Here is a 12,599-nt window from a genome sequence, read left to right on the forward strand (position 1 = left end):
GTGCGATTCTTTATTAAAAGCGAAATACATTGAAGTGGCTGTACCAAAATTTTACAGCTATTTGCCTGAACGCTACGTTGAGTTACGGAAATTTGTTGCCAGAGTTCTTGTTATGTTTGTGTGAGTAACAGACAACTCAAAATGTGTGACTTCCTGATTGTACATTGATGTTTACATCAGATCGCCCCTCGCTACGTCAAAATATGCTAACCGCTCCTTTTCCGTACATGTTCTCACTCACACTCATACAATTGCCCGCGTCAGTCCGAACAGTGAAGCCGTAAGGATGCAGAGTCCACAATCAGCAGCAAGCGGTTCGATAGGTTCCGGATGAGGACAATTCAGTAACCGGAGATTTCCAGCGCGTAGATAAAGGCGGATTTTACAGTTTGCAAGTAGCTATCTATGTGAGCAGTTTTTTTTTTCATAATAAAAGCTACAAAAACTCCTCATTGTTCGAGATTATCTGATAAAAATTTATCATCAATAATGAAAGTGTTAGTGAATAATAAACTTCAACCTGATATCAGGACAATAGATATATTGCATTATAATATAAGAATGTTAAACATTAAAAGTTTACATAAAAATTTAACGCAAATTTTCATCCCAAGTTTACTTATAACAATATTCCATTTTATTGTAGGGTAGAAGCACTAGTTATTGAACAGGTACCAGATATTGAACACTACTAAAACATTAACCGATTAAAACAATAATATACAGTAGAAAAATGAATCAAAATTCGTTGTGCTACTGTTGAAGCATTTTATAACTATGTTCAAATTTTTATCAAGAATCTCGGACTCTTAAAGCAACAGTCTCCGAAACTTGAATATGTGTTCAAATTTTGGCTTCGTTTTTCGACTGGATGAAGAAAACAGCCTTTTTTTGATTGGGGGAAAAATTGGATAAAAGACAAATGAACGCCTAAGATAATGATATGAGTGTTTTAAACTAAGTCTTTTTGAATGATTTCTGGAAGAGTGGCAGCCTTTATTATCGTTATTTTCTTAAAATTTAACAAATTAAAGTGTTCAATCATTGGATCACAGAAAACGCCGATGTTTCAATTATTGAACGTTCAATCTTGCAGTACTCGTTTCGTAAAGAAATGCATGTTCCAGTTATTAAACAAACATCAGTTGGTGTTTGGAAATGTAAACAAACTGTTTCTTGGTTGCTAGCTCAACCAAAATCGCCCCTGCAAGGCATACTATCAAGCGAAATACCCCTGAATACATGCAATGATATTCAATATTTACGTGTTCAATAATTAGAACATTGCATGTTCAATATTTGAATCATTGTGTTTAATCATTGGGACAAAAGTAATTTTGAATTAAAAGGCTTAAATGATAATTTTAAAACATATTTCCACGAAAAAAATATATCGATTCGAAGCAGAGAAATAAGCTTAAGCTACGCTATCAAAATTTTATCAGAAAAACCTTTCGTTATCATTTATTGGCCACAAATGTGCTGAATCCCAAAGATGGTGTTCAATATATAGTGTTCTTACCCTATCTAATGTTATGTTTTCTAACTGATTTTGGCTGCGGCCCTCTAGGTCATAGAAAATTTTTAATGCGGCCCGCGCACTTAAACGAGTTTGACATGCCTGGTATATAGATTACGCACTGTGTTGAGCGTCTCTCATTAGTACGAAGCACGAGAAGACTTTAGAGAGCTTGTGACTGTGGGAGACACGATTGTATAATCGTCGTGTAGTATATAGATATAATCCACTGGGTGATGTCACGCACACTATATTCCGTCAGGCTCACGTACATGTATGGCAACGGTTCAATACCCATTCGCACGCCAGCATTCGGCCGGCTAAGTTGACTTGTGCATAGCGTTCGGTCCTCGTGCTAAGGATGATTCCCTCGTAGCGATTTGAAGTTGCACATTTGGCGACCTAAACAGGACAATTTTTCACAATTCAACAGAGAAAAGGGAATCATCCTTACACGAAGGATTGTTGTAAACAAGTGGTGTGACGGCAAACGAAACCGGAAACGCGTTCATCGGAACTTTGTAAGTATAAAAAAAATCATAGGCTCAGTAAATAAGTCCGGGAGTCCGCTGGGGCAAAAGTTTGATCAAACAAGCGCGTTGAGAGTCCGCTTGTCAAACTTGAGAAAATGGCGCGCTGAGAGCCCGCCGGAAAAAGTTCAAAAAAAACAAGCGCGTTGAGAGTCCGCTTGTCGAACTTAGAAAAAGGGCGCGCTGACAGTCCGCCGATGCAAAAGTCTAAGAAAACAAGCGCGTTGGGAGTCCGCTTGTCGAACTTAGAGAAATGGCGCGCTGAGAGTCCGCCGAGGCAAAAATAAAAAATCGGAGTAATAAGCGCGCTGAGAGTCCGCTTGCTAATTTTAGAATAAAAGGGCACTGGCAGTCCACCGAGACAGAAGAGAAAAAAAAGCAGGCCAAGTTAGAAAAGTGCTTATGGCCTAGACGAAAAGCCTCTAAAAGAAAAGCCAAGTTCTTTGGAAGACAGATTGTCAAACAGAAGTGTGCTGAGAGTTCGCAATGAAACACTAAGATAGAAAAATGCTTTGAAATAACCGAAGAAAGAAACAGGGAAAACGTGGCGAGAATAAGCTAAAATCTGCGATAGAATATGTGTATGAAGCGCATTTGAAAAATGAAAAGACAAAAAAAAATAATGGGGTGAATAATCCAATAGGATGAAAATTCCTGAAAAAAAAAGAAAAGTCAAATTGAGATTCATTTCCTTAAAAAAAAAACGTGCTCGTAGTCTGCCAAAATTAAAGCTAAAATAATCATGCGCGTAGAGTCCAGGAAAAAGCTTGCTGAAAGTTCACTGACAAAACAATAACCGGCCTAAGAAAAGCATGATGAAGGTTCACGGAAAAGGATAGAAAGATAAAAAAAAAAAGAGATAGAGGGAAAATTGGAAAAGAAAGAGAAAGATAAAGAAAGTGCATTGAAGCTTACATAGAAATGTAAAATAAATGTCTCACTATCAACATGCTGGTAGACATGAATAGATAGAGTTCGGTTAAGAGAGAAACCAAAAGGATAATTTCCCTTGTGTGTTGAAATTAAGTTAAAGAGATTGATTAACAAGAAAAGAAGCCCATTTATTTGAGTATTAAAAGCTCCGTATTTTAATCGTCGCAAAGAAGGTTAAGCTATCATCACAATCACGAACAATTAATTGGAACTCCTTCAAATCATACTTCAATTTAGAGAAGATATTTAAGTAGATATAACATAAAATATAAAAAAAGTATGCTTGAAAATTTGATCATATGTTCACTGTTCAGTCAATCGGTATTGACATTGACTGGGTGAGAAGAGAGAATGGTGGGAAAACAGCATGCTTAGATGTATGGTTGTATGTGTAGATCACAAGAACACTCTTCCTTTGTTTTGCTTGTTCGACATTTTACGCGCAGATTTGGTTACGCATTCAAGCAACAATCACCGCCAAACATTCCAACACAATCATCGGTTTGGAATTGCTTCACACTCTCAAGCAATGCTAGCTGCTTATCGATAAGTCCCAGAACGAATGGTCCAACATTCACTTCACTTAGAACGGTGGCTTTCAAGGAAAGGAGGAATTGGATAGATGTAAAATGTCATGCAAAGATCCGTAAAACTCGACATTTAGATCAATGAAAAAAATGGTTGAAACTTTTGCTTCATATTATTGATATGCTCGTCGGAATGGAACATCACACAAAAAAGGGAATTGCAAGGCTGCAAGACAAGAAAATTTGCTGATCTTAAGTTTCAAAAAGTTGCTTTGATTTACAAGACTCGAAACAGATGGCGTATTTTTTTTTGATTCCGGATTTGGCTATGGAACCGTCAGAATAAAAAAACGATTTTCGGGTTTCGATTTATTCTATACGTAGGTGTGCGTGAGAACGAGCGCAATGTTTACATGCAGCTTTCATTTTGTTCTCCCTTCTGGATTTCTTCATTCGGTTCTTCACATCCGGATTGCGTTTTTCGTGTCCGGATTGCACTGGACTGCAGATAGTACGATTTTGCTTGGCTGAGAGGTTCAAAATCGCGGCAATAATCATTTGCTCGTTCATTATTTCAACTGTTTTGTTTTCAGCCAAAAACAGCTGTTTAATGTTTTGACAACAACGTTGAGAGTATTGGTGAACTTCTCGCAAAACTGACTTTTTTCTCAGGGCGACTCCGTCCCTTTTTCGAGCGAACCTAGGTTGCGTCTCGAGCAATAAATGAGCACGATGACAGCAGTTAGAGCGAACCTAGTTTGCCTCCAGGTGAAAAAAATACGGTAAGAGTGTAAGCGAAGTCGTATTTTCTGAAGCGCTAGCGAACACGAGAGCTTTAAGCTTACTCGTATGAATTGTTGATTGAAAAAAGTTCAGACCTCATTTAGGGAACGAAGAAAGCTCGATAGATCGCGAGAATGCGTTGATTCTTTTCTGCCTTTTCAATAGAGCTTCGCTTTTGCGTCGGCACTTTATAAAAGAAAGAGAGAGAGAGAAGCACTGAGCATTTTTTGCTCTTTCTATCATGGATGCTAAGAACATGAAACAAAAAAAGGGCCACTTCATAAAAACGAATGAATACATGTGTATGTTCTTTCGGGTAATCCTCTCACTTTCCATACATGCGTTAAAAAAGGAATCTACGCACACTATGGTGCGGTGAATTATGGTCTCGGTTAAGAATGTGGTGATATAAATGTTTGGACACTAACGCGTTGCGTCTTGCGGCCTTATTATTCTTACTACAATTTCATGTGGCTATGGACGTTGCATGATGTTGCACTGTTGGGAACAAATTACAAGTAATAGCTACGTTAAATGATTTTAAATTACTTCCTACTATTTGGGATTTAATGGAGTCTAGTACCTACATCTTTAATAATAAAAAAAAACAATGCTGATATTGAAATTTAAATGCAATTTATTTGAAAAAGAATAGTTTTTGTTCTGGGAAATATGAGCGAAGTAAATCATTTACGATAGTATTGAAAAGTCAAAAAAGACCGTTAGAACTCTATATGATACCAACACGACCACAAAAATCTGGCTTGTTACTGTACCGCCATGGGAGTTATTAAGCAAACACTAGCGACACCATGTCCTCCATAGAAAAGTTTCGATTAGTTAGGGAGCTTTTGGAAAGCTTTTGAAAACGGCCATACATTTGTCCTAACTCCGAAACGTCAAAAAATTTACCTGGCAAGGCGGATCTCTAAGCAACATTCAGTTTATTCGGAGACGCGACAGATGACATAGTTGTTTCCCCCTGTCGGTGAAATAATGAAGAAGGCCCTTAAATTAATCCAGACTGAAGAATGTAAAAATATGACATAGAGGAAAGTATGTTACAAGAACGTAGCTGCAAGGTAGCTGCATGTGGCATTGTGTTATAAAAATCACATAAAGTAGTTAGGATTAAATCCAAACACTAATTTGAAATCGAAATGCATATATAACCTTCCAATTGATGAAACTTGATTGACATGCAACCGACTTACTAAGTAACATTCGGTGCTGGGATAGTGATATGATAATTTATAGCTTTCCATGCTTGACCCATAAAATGTTGTAATTTTGTAATTGTAGTAGCTTAGCTGAGCTTGTTTGATTTGTTGTAATTTTCAAATTGTAATATGTAGAGAAACTATCTGCTAGTGATTGCACAGAGGAGCATGATCGATCAAACTGGAAAAATTTCTTTCGGAAAACACTATTCTAGCCAAGCTGTGACCATTTTTAACTCCAGTAAGAAATATTGTTCATTATATTAAAAGTCGGATTTCGGCGATAGGTGGTAAAATGCAAAATTTACATAGATTCCAAATATTGTACAAATGTAAAAAAAAAACGCATAACATTAATAAAAAGTTCTTCAATACTTAAACTAGAGACTTCATTGCCCATGAAGTCGACATTCCTCATATTGATCCGCAATTATTAACGGAACCCAAGTGGATTGAATCAGTTCTTTAAGTTATCCGATAAGGAAATCTGTATCCTTGCGGTTTACGATGATTTCACTCTAGTGAAATCGAATCTCACAAAATGATTGAAGCAATAAAGCTGAACTGAAAAGGAACAAACATTATCGGAAAATAAGTCAAAGAACGAGTTTTAAAAAAAACTGTAGAAATCTCTGAGAGTAAGAAGCAAAATTAAGATATTCTCCAATTTTACTCATATCGTAGTCCTACTGAAAGAATCCGTAGACTAGGAATTAACAAGTGAATTCCACAAATCTTAGAGTACTGCTATACTCAGGCGATAAGCAGCGCGTTGATTTGCGACACGTTCACGCGACATACTTGCTCTCATTTATTCTTTATTTATTTTTATTTATTTTATTTTATTTAATGTCTTTGATAGAAACCATACAGACATATCTTAAACTAAACATGATTTATGTTCTAAGACTACGAATATTATTTCTAAACACTTCTTTGGACTGATTAAAATTAAAAACGTTATACACTTCATTAAAAACACGACAACAATTATGCATAGGGTTATTTTGGGCAAAAACTGTGCGACTAGATGGTATCCACAAAAAGTTCTGTTGACGAAGACGTCTCGCTGGAGCATGAATGTGGATGCTTTGTAGCAGTAGAGGACAATCAATATTGTTCATCAACAAATCAAAAACAAACATTCTTTGGATGTATATTCGTCTGCGTCGCAGGGTCTCAAGACTTATTAGATTGCATCTTTCGGCATACGGTGGCAGTCGAACGGCATCATTCCACGGCAGTCGACGGAGTGCAAATCGTAGGAACTTCTTTTGTACCCTTTCTAATCTTTCAGTGTGTACTGTTTGATGCGGCGCCCAAACTACCACGGCGTATTCCAGAACGCTGCGCACCAAGGCGCAGTAAACCGCTTTAAGACAGTATACATCCTCAAACTCAACAGTGTTTCTACGAATAAAGCCAAAAATGGCAAAGGCTTTTGCGGTTGTGGCGGCTATGTGTTCTGAAAAACTCAGTTTCTGATCAAAAATAACTCCGAGATCTTTAATCGAAACTACTCGTTCCATTTCTTCTGTGTCCATTTTGTAGGCAAAACGAAGTGGAGTTCTAGCTCTGCAGAAAGTTATGCATCGGCATTTACTGGCATTAGCTTCCATCCCATGAGACTTGCACCAGTCTAAAAGTGTCGAGATGTTGGCTTGAAGTGCTGCACAGTCCACTGGTGATTCGATTTTCCGATAAATCTTAAGGTCATCTTATGGAAAAAGTGCAGACCTGTCATACTGAGCGCGACAAAGCTGATGCCAGGATGTTTTGTAGCGCGACAAGTAGGAAATTCAATGAGAATATTGTGTGTCAAAGCGACGCTTGTCACCTCAGCGTGACATCAACCTTACAGTTTTACTGAATGGCGATGGGCGCACTCGTTATCCCGGTATACAATTTCTCGTTAAACAGAGAAAGCAATAGACTTTACTCCAACATCACTCAAATAAGCTGTGATTCTTTTGGAAATCTGTAAAGAGTAACTTACTTACTTCAAAGTAAAGAGCAAGTTTCATTCTTTTTAGCAGGCCCAAGCCCAATTCCTGCTGTTGCAAAAAATGAAACAATGTCAATAATTAAGACCTTCTCCAGAATTGGTACGTAAAATTTTCTCAGTGTGCATGAAAGAGCGGTGGTAAATTTTATCAAGAGACAAATTTGTTTCTTTTCTTCAACCGAGTAGAGGGGAGATGTGTGGTGCACGAATGTGTGAAGGCCACATTGTATATAGATTACGCACTGTGTTGAGCGTCTCTCATTAGTACGAAGCACGAGAAGACTTTAGAGAGCTTGTGACTGTGGGAGACACGATTGTATAATCGTCGTGTAGTACACCCAAAATTCAGCCTCTGTGCCAATGGCGTGTAGTCAATTACATAGCATCATTGGTACAAGAAGATAACGCGATCGGTGCTGATTCGATTAGCTCCCACCGGCATTAATCTCCCAAGTTAACCGAATTGCGTATGTCTGAAAGAAACAAAATAAAAACGCTTTCACGTCCCTCCCTATCGCATCACAAGACGAAGAAGGATGGAAATAAATACCGGCCAACACCAGGCAGCCAGCGAACCGAGCACTGTGCGTGTGAATGTAGCAAAAGCAACAACAAAAACATCCTTCTAATTCAATCCCTTCAATCCACCGGCAAACAACCACGGCCGAGCTGTGCGTGTGTATGCAGTAAAAGCAACAAAACAAAAACATTCCTTCAATTCAATTTGCCGGCAAACAACCACGGCTAAGCTGTGCGTGTGTATGTAGCAAAAGCAACAAGAATATATTCCTTCAATTCACCGGCAAACAAGCACCGGCCAAGCTGCCCGGCTTCAGCAGCTGTGTATATGTAGCGTGTGTATGTAATAGGCAGTAAGCAAAGCACAGTTCTCATTCAATGGGTTCCCCGTTTCCTCCACTCCCGTTCCCTTTCCCGTTTCCATCACAAGACAAATGAATACCTTGAAAGGAGGCCAAACGCCGGGAAGCCACTGTCGTGCGTTTCTTTTGTGATTGATCGGTGGCAGAATGCCTATGACAAATACCCCTCTTCCTGCATGAAGCTCAAATAGTACACTGGTTAAGATGTCGGTCTGGCAAGACCATATCTGTACCAACACGTGAAAAGGATCTATCTCCAAAAGTAAACAAAAACCATTTTCAGTACCTCGCGATAGGCCAACACTTGCACTACTTAACGGTAAACCCCTTTTGAGAAAATAATATTCCGTTACATTAAAAACTCAATTTGAGTAAAGGATCTATAAACATTCTTAAACCAGAACTGCCATTACATGGATATACACCCTTTACTCCGAAACAATTTTTCGCTACTACTCCGCCAACAAACTCAAAATAATCAATTTAACTCTTTATTCAACATAAAAAACATAGTTACAAATGAATGCGAGCTTGTAACTTAAGCTAAAAATAAGAAAATAGCAAAGGGTGTATAAACAGGTTAGACAAAATGTTACGTGAAGTAGGTTCTATCTACGATAGCGCGTTATTTTTTCATGAAAATTGATATTCCTCTATTCCAACATATAGAGGATGCTTCTAAAAATCGTTTGTCTTTCATAAAAATAAAAAATTTCAAGTTATTTTTAATTAGCGATTTAAAATAGGTTGTATTTTTTCAAACGCGTTTTTCTCAATACGCCATCATGGATATAGATCCTTTTTGTGTGTTGGTAAATATTTGACACTTTATTCAAAATATAAACATAGTTGCAAATGAACGCGAGCTTAAAACTAAAGCTAGAAATGAGAAAACAGCAAAGGGTGTATAAACAAGGGAGATAAAATATTTCGTGAGCTAGGTTCTATCTACGATAGCGCGTTGTTTTTTCATAAAAATTGATATTCCTCTATTCCAACATATAGAGGATGCTCCTAAAAATCGTTAAGCTATCATAAAAATCAAAAATTTCAAATAATTTTTAATTAGCGATTTAAAATAGGTTGTATTTTTTTCAAACGCGTTTTTCTCGATTCGCCATATACGAAGATAGATCCTTTTCACGTGTTTGTACAGATATGGTTGGTGATTAGAATTCGATTCTCCCTACGGGCGCTGTGGTTTATATTTTTATTTTCTTGTTTCTGGGATGAATTATCCAACAGGAACGAAATCCCATTAAATGTTTTTCTTGTTTTGCTTGAATGTAGTGGTCATGCATCATTTTAGTTGGGAGCCGAATCCTTATGCCAGTTACGGTTTTTCAAACATATCATCTTCGGCACAGTGCACATTTCAGCGCATTATCGGCACAGAGATGTGCTAAATAGGCATTGGATTTTTGCAACCTCTTCTATGGGTGTATATAGATATAATCCACTGGGTGATGTCACGCACACTATATTCCGTCAGGCTCACGTACATGTATGGCAACGGTTCAATACCCATTCGCACGCCAGCATTCGGCCGGCTAAGTTGACTTGTGCATAGCGTTCGGTCCTCGTGCTAAGGATGATTCCCTCGTAGCGATTTGAAGTTGCACACCTACTTGTTAGTGTTTTTATTCGAAAGTTAACAGTAAAAGTTCATCAGTGGTAAAAGGGATCGTTTAAGGCAGAAAAGTGAAAATGACCGAAAAGTCACATGGAACAGTTTTGCTTGGAACGGCAATTATGAGCATTAAAGAAATTATCCATTTATAATTCAAATTTACTCGACTTTATTGAAATAAATTTGCAAAAAAAATCATTTGTAATTTTTTGAAAATAACACTGATAAATCACTTTTTTCACTATGAATTGGGGGTCAACGATCAAATAATCTTTTTACTTCAAAACACACCTACAATATCTAAGGGCAGTATGTACCTATAATAAAATCACTGTATGCACAAATGGGCTCATTCAATACTTTCAAGTTTCTTATCTTCACCAAAAGGATGTTTTTAAAGATAATAAATGAAGTCAAAAAAACAATTGTGGATTGCATTTATCTTTAATCGAAACGTTCATCACTTTTCCTCAAAACAAAGATTTTGTACTCTAAGTAGGCGCCGAAAAGAGATCAGAATAAAACAACTCGTAAAAATCAGTTAAGGATGGAATTGGTTGTTCTCTTATCTAGGTTTGTGCTATCGATATAAAATGCATTTGTTGAGAATTTGAACTTCAATCTTTATTATGAGTCATCATAACTCATATTAACGTGACCCAGTTCTCAGGTTAAGTGCATAAGGTCGGTTACAAGTTACAAGACCATCGTAAACTGCTCATTTATTATTTAAATTTTTCTGCATTTTAATTCGAGTAAAAAGTAAACCGTGTCACGCGGAAATGCTCAATCCTAGCCAATTCCGTGAAGGAAAAATATAAGTACCCACACGGTGAATTTTAACCGTTGCGTGACAGTTAAGTGTTAGAAAACGCTTTCACAGACATTAAATCCCTCCTACGGACCAACAACGAAACCACGTGCATTGTTTGGCACTGTGACTTTAATCTCGAGACAAATCTCCAGCATGGCACATGGGTGGCCTGGAAGCTAACTAGCTAAACTAGTCTCATTCTGATACGGAATAAATGGGACGCTCTGCTGAGAATACCTGCTCGTTGCTCCAATCCAAATAACCATACACATAGTTATAGGGAGTAGAACAATTTTATGAAAACAAAAACAGTGGGTTTTTGTTTTTTGAATCGAAAAAGGGGAGAGTCCGGTGTGCGCATGAACAATTATTGATCCGCGACTATATTCGAGATCATCATCAACATTCTCTCGATTTTATTTTTTTCCCTGAAGAAGGGGCTGGGATGCTATTGTTCATGATTTTATCTCACAAGATGAATTTTGCTAATGGATGCCAAAAATTGTATGTATCTATTCTAAAATAGGTTTTACGACTTGTTGGCTAACGAAACTGTTGCTCTAAGATCAAATATAGAATAATTCACTTCAAGCGAACTTTTCAAACGTATCTCAACCGTTCCCAAACATCAATTGTTTCCAGTTTAATTTAGACCATTACCTCACTTTCGACACTTACTTTCAAGGCGAGCTCTTCCAGTCGAAGTATGAAAACCTCAGAAATTGGTATTAAATTTCCTTCCTGTTAGCTGCTGCTAGTTAACCTTTCGGCTTTAAACTGCTTAGACGAGGACGTCACTATTTAAACAATCTATACTGCCAATGTTTGATTTTCGATCCAGCAAAGATGAACGATGAGATCAGCACCAAACGAACGTCGCTAGATATTTCAACTAGTGCACTTCCACCACTTGGCCCATCCGTTTGTCGCGTGGAAAATTCAATCTGCCCGGAGAGAAGAAGGAAATTTGTCGCGCGCGCACCGAATCCGAACCCGCCTGAAAACAAACTGAACGTGATAGCAAGTGCGAAATCGGACTGGACTCCCCAGCAGCAGCAGTCATTCGCATCCGGCCAGCCATTTCTTCCCCTGCCTGATGGGTGGCTCGCTGACTGACGATGGGTGATGGTGATGATGATTGATGATGGTGGTGGACGGCGATGATTGCAAGAGAAAATATCGTCATCGCGCGCCCAGGACTTAACTCCCCCAACGAGCAAGCCCTCAGCTGGCAGCGGTGCTCAGAAAATGATAAATTTTCCAAGATAATATTATGCGCCAAAAACCCAGCAATTGTTGAAAAGATTCGTAATCGTTCAATTTCGAGGAAGAATGACCTTAATGGGTTAAATTCCTATAAAAAAGGAAAAAAAAGTAATCGTTCAAATTTTAACTTCAGATGATCAGTTTCGTGTAGCGGGTCATGTGACTCAGTTTTTTAGGTGCTAAATTTAGATTTAGCTAAATTTTTAGAACAACCATTAATCAAACCATTTTTATTTATCAGCTTCAAAATTTTTAAGAAATTTGAGCGACTCAATACGCCTGATCATGCAAGAATTTGCCGGAGCAAAACAAATCCAAATCAATCATTATTTTATGCAAAACAAGTGCTTTTCAGCATCAAACAAGTTTTATTAAAAATCACTAAATAAGAAAGTAAAATTTTGAACCTTCGCACTGGTCGGTAGATTGATGAAAGAAAGAACCGACTCATGGAGGGGGGGGGGGGGGCGGTTGGAGACAAATTTTTACCT

General features: G+C 37.8%; 1 protein-coding gene across 1 annotated transcript in view; it reads right to left on the reverse strand.

The window, feature by feature from the left end:
* LOC129757146 (tubulin polymerization-promoting protein homolog) overlaps nt 1–11,855 on the reverse strand; it is a 50,730-nt gene extending 38,875 nt beyond the window's left edge. The window contains exon 1 of the mRNA XM_055754273.1: nt 11,521–11,855. The gene's annotated coding sequence lies outside the window, so the exon portion shown is untranslated. The remainder of the gene's footprint in view (nt 1–11,520) is intronic.
* Nucleotides 11,856–12,599: the final 744 nt, after the last annotated feature.

Source organism: Uranotaenia lowii, chromosome 3 (assembly GCF_029784155.1).
Source record: "Uranotaenia lowii strain MFRU-FL chromosome 3, ASM2978415v1, whole genome shotgun sequence".
Taxonomy (NCBI): domain Eukaryota; kingdom Metazoa; phylum Arthropoda; class Insecta; order Diptera; family Culicidae; genus Uranotaenia; species Uranotaenia lowii.